The 8,124-nt window shown below is 44.6% G+C and overlaps 1 non-coding gene across 1 annotated transcript; it reads left to right on the plus strand.

The window, feature by feature from the left end:
* The first annotated feature begins 2,602 nt into the window (after positions 1-2,602).
* On the plus strand, positions 2,603-2,798 carry LOC134312625 (U2 spliceosomal RNA). The gene has a single exon (XR_010011601.1). It is a non-coding gene; the product is annotated as a U2 spliceosomal RNA (small nuclear RNA).
* The last annotated feature ends 5,326 nt before the right edge of the window (positions 2,799-8,124 follow it).

Genomic DNA, 8,124 nt, shown 5'->3' on the forward strand with positions numbered 1-8,124 from the left:
GAGTTCTGTCAAACACCCCGAAGCCTCCTGCAGAGCTGGAAGGCCCTGAAGGGCCTATACAGCACGCAGGGAGACTGGTGGGAAGATTGCAAGGCAAGAACTGCAGCCTTCTGTCAGCAGTGGGGAAAAGAACAAGCTCGAGAAAAAAGGCTAAAACCAAAGAATGGTCTGAAGCGCAACAAAAGGCATGGCGGAACGGGGATGTGCAGGCGATGAAGCAGGCGAGCACCGCCCTTCGAGCCTTGTATGAGGCCAAGGCGCGGAGCTACTGCCTTCAAGCCGAGCTTCAGAAGATCCAGGAGGGAGAGCGCCCATCCCGTTTCTTCTTCAACCAAGTCAGGGCACATCAGCAGAAAGCGTATATGGCAGAGCTAGTGAAGGGGACAAGGCGCGAAGAAACAGTGAAGGGCATGCTAGAGATGGTCCAAGAATTTTATGGGGACCTCTTCGCTGAGAGGCCAGTGCTGGAAGGTGGGGCCTCCGGCTTTGAGAGCGCCCTACGCCAGACTTTGGCGGCCATCGAGCAGGAAGAGCTAGAAAGTCCGCTCACCCTGGAGGAAATCAAACAGGCGGTGTATGCAATGCGGAAGGGCATCTCCCCAGGGGGTGATGGGCTTCCAGTGGAGTGGTACATCACGTTCTGGCCAGAGGTAGGTCCAGAATTATTAAAAGTCTACCTCGAGGCAATCGAGAGAGGTCTTTTATCAATAACTTTAAGGACGGGCCAGGTTACTCTAATCCACAAAAAAGGGGACAAAAGGGATCTGGCAAATTGGAGGCCCATCACCCTGCTCGGCACAGACTACAAAATTTTAGCTAAGCTCCTCTCGCTAAGGCTCAGAAGGGTGATCAGTTCAGTGATCCACCCGGATCAGACCTGTGGGATCCCGGGTCGGACAAGCGCTTTAAACTTGGCCTTGATCCGGGACGCAGTGGCATGGGCCCAGCAGCGGAATCTCCCGCTAGCACTGCTAAATTTAGACCAAGAAAAGGCTTTTGATCGGGTCAACCATGCCTTCCTCTTTGGAATTCTAAAGAGAATGGGCTTTGGCCCAAGTTTCGTAGCATGGATTCACCTGTTATACGCTGGAGCAATAAGTAGAGTGGGAGTGAAGGGCTATCTGTCGAGACCAGTCGCTCAGGCCGGAGGGGTCAGACAAGGGTGTCCGCTGTCGCCGCTCTTATATGTGCTGTACCTGGAGCCTCTACTCGCAAGACTGCGAGCTGAGCCCAAGTTCAGAGGTCTCCACATCCCTGGGGGACGTGGAGTCAGCGCGAAAGTCTCGGCCTACGCGGATGACGGGTACAGAAGGTGACCTTCAAGCAATAGACCAAGTCTTGTCGGATTTTGAAGCCACCACTGGGGCCCGAGTGAACAAGGCCAAATTGTCGATCATGTTCCTTGGAGCATGGAAAGACAGGAAGATCGCTCCAGAGGGCTATGCTCACTGTGAGGACGGCCTCCGAGTCCTAGGGCTATGCATTTGGCGAACTGGTGGAGCTTGCAAGACATGGCAAGAAGCCTTGGTAGGAGTGCAGGTGAGGGCGGCAAAGTGGGCCTCGAGAAACCTGACCCTGATGGGACGGGTGATTGCAGTGAAGTGCGACCTCATGGCCAGACTGGTCCACCTGGCATATATGTATCCGATCCCCTACCAGTTGGGAAGAAGGTTAGAACGGATTTTGTTCCGTTTCGTGTGGGGTGGTAAGGCAGAACTGGTGTCACGAGGTACAATGTACCTGGATACAAGCCGAGGAGGGAGGGGCATGGTCTGCGCGTACCTGAAACTCATGACACTGTACATTGCCAACCTGGCAGGTTTGGTCCAGGGGGCCGCCGGACACCCGGCGTCCCTGTTCGCCAAGTTCTGGTTCGGCTTCTCCCACCGAGAGGTCGTACCATGGCGTGGGACCGACCCATGGTCCGAAGAAGCCCCTGAGCATTACAACCGAGCAAAGAAATTTGTCAGAAAACACCGGTGGTGCTTGGTGCAAGATCTAGTCTTGAAACACCGAGCACTGTACCAACAGTGGCTGAGCGAGCACGTTGCAAGACTTCCAGGGGACAGGCCGAGAGGAGACGTGAACTGGAAGTCATTGCAGCCCAAGTGGCTGGACGGGCAGAGCAAACACATCCACTGGCTGGCTGCCCTGGGAAGGCTTCCGGTACGGGAAAGGTTGCATCGGCACGGGCAGCGTGTAACTCCGCTTTGCCCAGCAGAGTGTGGAGAAGAGGAAACAATTGTTCATGCTCTGTGGACATGCCCGGAGGTGGCGGCCTTCTGGAACCTGGTGCTGGACTGGTGGTCTGGAGGGAAGGGTCCCCCCTGGAGTCAAGATCTGGTCCTGTTGGGAAAAGGAATAGCTGGGCAGAGCAAGCAGTGGCTGGTAATTTCCACCGCCAAAAAAGTCCTCTGGGGAAGAAGGAACTGGTGCCTGCACAAGAAGAGAGCCTGGCGCTCTCCTAGGGCCCTGTTCGAAATCTTCCTCAAGAAGCTGGAAAAAGCCAACCCTCTATTGGAAAAAGGAAGGGTAGGCCAGGGTAGCAAGAGACATAAGGACAATGAGCACTTATTTGTGAACTGAATGATGTAATGGTGAAATGATTTTTCTAAATAAAAAAAAATAAAAAAAAAATAAAAAAATCTGTTGTTATCAGTTTAATATCTGATACGTCCTCTACCCGAGGACCATATATTAAATGGCTTTTTAGGCCCGGGAGTCGGAAGAGGGGCTTGCTCCGTCCACTCCACGCATCGACCAGGTATTGCATTGCCTCCTGGCACGGTGCACCCTCATAAACGGTCAAACGAAAGAGAAATTGACGAATGCTGGTGACTGGCCCCTGCTGGGCACTGTTGGCATTAGGGGTATGGCACCTTAGAACTCCCCTTTTTCCCGCTTTTTCATTTTCCCTCCGTTTTACTTAAAAAAAAAAAATTTGTTCTCATCAGTTTAACCCTTTAAAGCCGGCCCATTCAAATTTCGAAACAATAATTTCGATGGCTTAAAGCCTTATATCTCCGCCGTCCAATCACTGATTGTAAATCTGAAAACTGCCCCAGGTAGCTGACAACCCAGGCTAAAAGGCAATATCATTGGTCAAGCGGTTTGTGTCGTGGCTGTTTTGCATATTTAATGAGAAAGAGGAGACTTTTTTTTTTTATTCGCCCCGCCCTCACACGGAGCGCAGCTGAGAGAGTCGACTGGATAACAACACAGAAAGAGAAATTCTGTCAGTCAAATGAGGTAAGATCTATTTTAAAACTGTTTGTTAGTGTTATTACTTCTCATTTCTACTCAGAAAATTTGGCTTTAATGGTAAAATTGTAATATTATTAGTGCTTACGCTTTGGAAAAGCTGAGGTGATTTTGAGAGATGTGTTCTAAGTTTAGTCAGTCAGCTGCACAACTCTCCTTTCTGAATCAATTGTAATGTTTTTTATGTCCATCTAGATGGAAATACATACATGTGGAGAGTTTATCAGATACCTTTTTAGTCTTGTTTGTTTAGTAGTTTGTAAAGTATGCAGCAGTTTTACACAAATAAGGGAATAGTAGTGAACCAAGCTAAGCTAAAGCTACCAGAACTACTGGAGCACTCTACAGCCATGTGGTTGGAACAGGGTGCTCAACTAACTCCAAAGTTAGATTATATGCAAGTAATCTTGAAATCAGTTATAGCTTACTTGTTTTACTTCGATACTGTCTAAAGTCTGCTTAGAAATCACCTTAGCTTTGCTCATAATAGCATTACATTTTGCATTACATGCATTTAGCATGACTGGCTAAAGTAAGTAGCTGAGGCAGAAAGCATAAAGGTGGATAACATGTCAGTCTGGACAATTTATAACTTCTATTTCCATGGTATATTTTATCTTTGGTAATTTGTACTTATAACGGAGAAATATTATTTTATCTATGAAATATTTCTGTCAAATTTGCATCATTTTTTAAAATATTGCTGCATTTATTTGAAAGAGACTAAAGTATGCTATGCTACCATATAGGTGCATAAAAGTAGACAACATGTCAGTCTGGGCAATTTATAACTTTTTTTTGTTTTTTACCATAATATATTTTTTCTGTGGTAATTCTTACTTGTATCAGTGAAATATAGTTTTATCTATAAAATATTTCTGTCAGATTTGCATAATTTTCTAATGTATTGCAAGAGATATTGGAAAGGGACTAAAATATGGTATCAAACTTTTTTTGAAAGCTTTTTTTGAAAGCATACAGGTGCATAACATTTCAGTCTGTGACTATTTACAACATTTTTAAATTTAACCATAGCATCAAGTTTTGTCTTGGATAATTGTCCTCTTAGATAATTATTGTTTTATGTGTAAACCATGTGCCAGATTTAAGAAACTTTTGTCATATGTATTGGTTCAGTGTACTTGAGTTTACTTCAAAACATGAGCCTGTGGACATTAGCTTCTCCGACAAAAACATATAGAGTATTTGTGATTGAATTCTACATATATGTAATTATTTTTAAAATAGCATCACTGTCACCACCTTTATTCATTGTAATCTCTTTTTTTTATTATTCTGAGATGGATGGAGACAAGGCTCAATATGCCCGCCTTATGTGTGTGTATTTGTAAATGTGTGTGTGTACATATATGCTGACAAAAAATGTCAGCATTTGCACCCACACACACAATCAGGGCTGCCAACAAAAGTTAAAATCAACAAAAGAGTACAAACTCAGATTATGATTTTTACTAATGTTTGTTTTCTTTTATGGGTTTGGTTAGTCTTTCTTGTCCCATGTCAGGTAGGAAGCGGAAACGCATCCCTGACTCTGTCTGTATCCTTTCCTTCCTATGCTGATGTAGACACAGAAGCACCAGAGCCCATACCATTTAATCCCTCTCGTCCAGTAGGCATAGATCTGGGAAGTGTGCATAGGGCTTTACGGTCAGCCACAAGTACCTTGCGTGAAATAGACTTCTTCAAGTTGTTTTTCACGTACACCATTGTTGCAGAGATTTGCCAGTTTACAAACTCTAAGGGGTGGGCGCTTGTACTGAATAGGCCGTCTTATGCGAACCATCATGGGGCATGGGAAGAAGTGACCCCGGATGAATTCTACCGGTTTCTTGGGCTCCTCATTTACATGGGTTTTACGTCCCTCCACAGCATTCACAGATATTGGGGAACCAGATCTCTTCAGGGTTCATGGGCCAAGTTAGTCATGTCCCGTGACCGTTTCAAGGAATTGATGGCAGCCATGTTGTAGATCCTGCCACAGAAAATAATCTTGATCGTCTTAGGAAGTTGCGTTACCTGATGGACCACCTCAAAACCAAGTGTCAGCAGCTTTTCCAGGCTGATGAAAATCTGAGCATAGACGAGAGAATGGTAAAATCAAAAGGTCGATCAGGATTCAAGCAGTATATGAAGGGCAAACCTACTCGCTGGGGTTTGAAATTGTGGGTCAGTGCAACTTCAGATTCGGGATATACCTTAGACTTTGATGTATACACAGGCAGTCTTGATGGGCGCATAACTGATTTGGCTATAAAAGTGATCGAAGACCTTGTGCAGCCATTTAAAAATCAAGGTCACACAGTTTGGTTTGACAACTTCTATACATCACCAACTGTTATGGTCCGACTTAAGGAGTGGGGAATCAATGCTTGTGGGACATGTAGGATTAATCGTAAGAAATTCCCAGTGGATTTCAAAGATGTCAAAAAATGGGAGCGGCAAGCTAACCGTGGTGATATGAGGTGGTGTAGAATTGATGGAAATGTCTTAGTTGTTCAGTGGAAGGACACACGAGCAGTTACATGCCTCTCTAATTTCCACAATGCTAATGATTCATCAGAGGTTTCTAGGATGGTAAAGAATAGTGCCACGTGGGACAGAAAAGTAGTCCGTCAACCAGCTGTAGTAAGGGACTACAATAAACACATGGGAGGTGTTGACAGATCTGATCAAATGTTAAACACATACAGGTCCTTCTAAAAAAATTAGCATATTGTGATAAAGTTCATTATTTTCCATAATGTAATGATAAAAATTAAACTTTCATATATTTTAGATTCATTGCACACCAACTGAAATATTTCAGGTCTTTTATTGTTTTAATACTGATGATTTTGGCATACAGCTCATGAAAACCCAAAATTCCTATCTCAAAAAATTAGCATATCATGAAAAGGTTCTCTAAACGAGCTATTAACCTAATCATCTGAATCAACGAATTAACTCTAAACACCTGCAAAAGATTCCTGAGGCTTTTAAAAACTCCCAGCCTGGTTAATTACTCAAAACTGCAATCATGGGTAAGACTGCCGACCTGACTGCTGTCCAGAAGGCCATCATTGACACCCTCAAGCAAGAGGGTAAGACACAGAAAGAAATTTCTGAACGAATAGGCTGTTCCCAGAGTGCTGTATCAAGGCACCTCAGTGGGAAGTCTGTGGGAAGGAAAAAGTGTGGCAGAAAACGCTGCACAACGAGAAGAGGTGACCGGACCCTGAGGAAGATTGTGGAGAAGGGCCGATTCCAGACCTTGGGGGACCTGCGGAAGCAGTGGACTGAGTCTGGAGTAGAAACATCCAGAGCCACCGTCCACAGGCGTGTGCAGGAAATGGGCTACAGGTGCCGCATTCCCCAGGTCAAGCCACTTTTGAACCAGAAACAGCAGCACTGGACTGTTGCTCAGTGGTCCAAAGTACTGTTTTCGGATGAAAGCAAATTTTGCATGTCATTCGGAAATCAAGGTGCCAGAGTCTGGAGGAAGACTGGGGAGAAGGAAATGCCAAAATGCCTGAAGTCCAGTGTCAAGTACCCACAGTCAGTGATGGTCTGGGGTGCCATGTCAGCTGCTGGTGTTGGTCCACTGTGTTTTATCAAGGGCAGGGTCAATGCAGCTAGCTATCAGGAGATTTTGGAGCACTTCATGCTTCCATCTGCTGAAAAGCTTTATGGAGATGAAGATTTCATTTTTCAGCACGACCTGGCACCTGCTCACAGTGCCAAAACCACTGGTGAATGGTTTACTGACCATGGTATTACTGTGCTCAATTGGCCTGCCAACTCTCCTGACCTGAACCCCATAGAGAATCTGTGGGATATTGTGAAGAGAAAGTTGAGAGACACAAGACCCAACACTCTGGATGAGCTTAAGGCCGCTATCGAAGCATCCTGGGCCTCCATAACACCTCAGCAGTGCCACAGGCTGATTGCCTCCATGCCACGCCGCATTGAAGCAGTCATTTCTGCAAAAGGATTCCCGACCAAGTATTGAGTGCATAACTGAACATAATTATTTGAAGGTTGACTTTTTTTGTATTAAAAACACTTTTCTTTTATTGGTCGGATGAAATATGCTAATTTTTTGAGATAGGAATTTTGGGTTTTCATGAGCTGTATGCCAAAATCATCAGTATTAAAACAATAAAAGACCTGAAATATTTCAGTTGGTGTGCAATGAATCTAAAATATATGAAAGTTTAATTTTTATCATTACATTATGGAAAATAATGAACTTTATCACAATATGCTAATTTTTTGAGAAGGACCTGTACAGTCTGCTTCAGAAAACTCAACAGTGGTGGAAAACACTTTTCTTCCATTTTGTGGACATAGCCGTCGTTAATAGTTTCATTTTGTTTCAGGACTGGCATCGTTCCAATCCAGCATCACGTTGTGGGTTTAGTTTAGCAGGCTACAGCCAGATAAACTTTAGGGAAAATCTGTTGCGCCAGCTTGCAGACATTGCCGTCGATTCAATTTTGCCATCTCAGCCTTCAGTAGCTCCAACCACTTCCTCATCGTTTTACGTCACCCACATTCCTCAGATGGAGCAAGTATCAAGAAATTGCTGGCTTTGCTTCAAAAAATTCAAAAAAGAAAATAAAACAAAGATTGCATGCATGGCTCCTGAGTGCCAAGGTAGAAGATTTTGTTTAATTGGCAATCGAAACTGTTTTCAGTCTTGGCATTCTAGCGAAGGAGATGAGTTTCGCAGTTAGACCTACATAGGGCTTCTGTCTTCTACTATCAGCCCTTCTCATCCTTTCTCAACCCCTGTGTTTGTGTATATGTTCTTTGTTTCTCTTTCTCTTCACAGGCCAAAGTTCAGTGTGCATTGTTCATTGG

The sequence above is a fragment of the Trichomycterus rosablanca genome, chromosome 4 (genome assembly GCF_030014385.1).
Source record: "Trichomycterus rosablanca isolate fTriRos1 chromosome 4, fTriRos1.hap1, whole genome shotgun sequence".
NCBI lineage: Eukaryota > Metazoa > Chordata > Actinopteri > Siluriformes > Trichomycteridae > Trichomycterus > Trichomycterus rosablanca.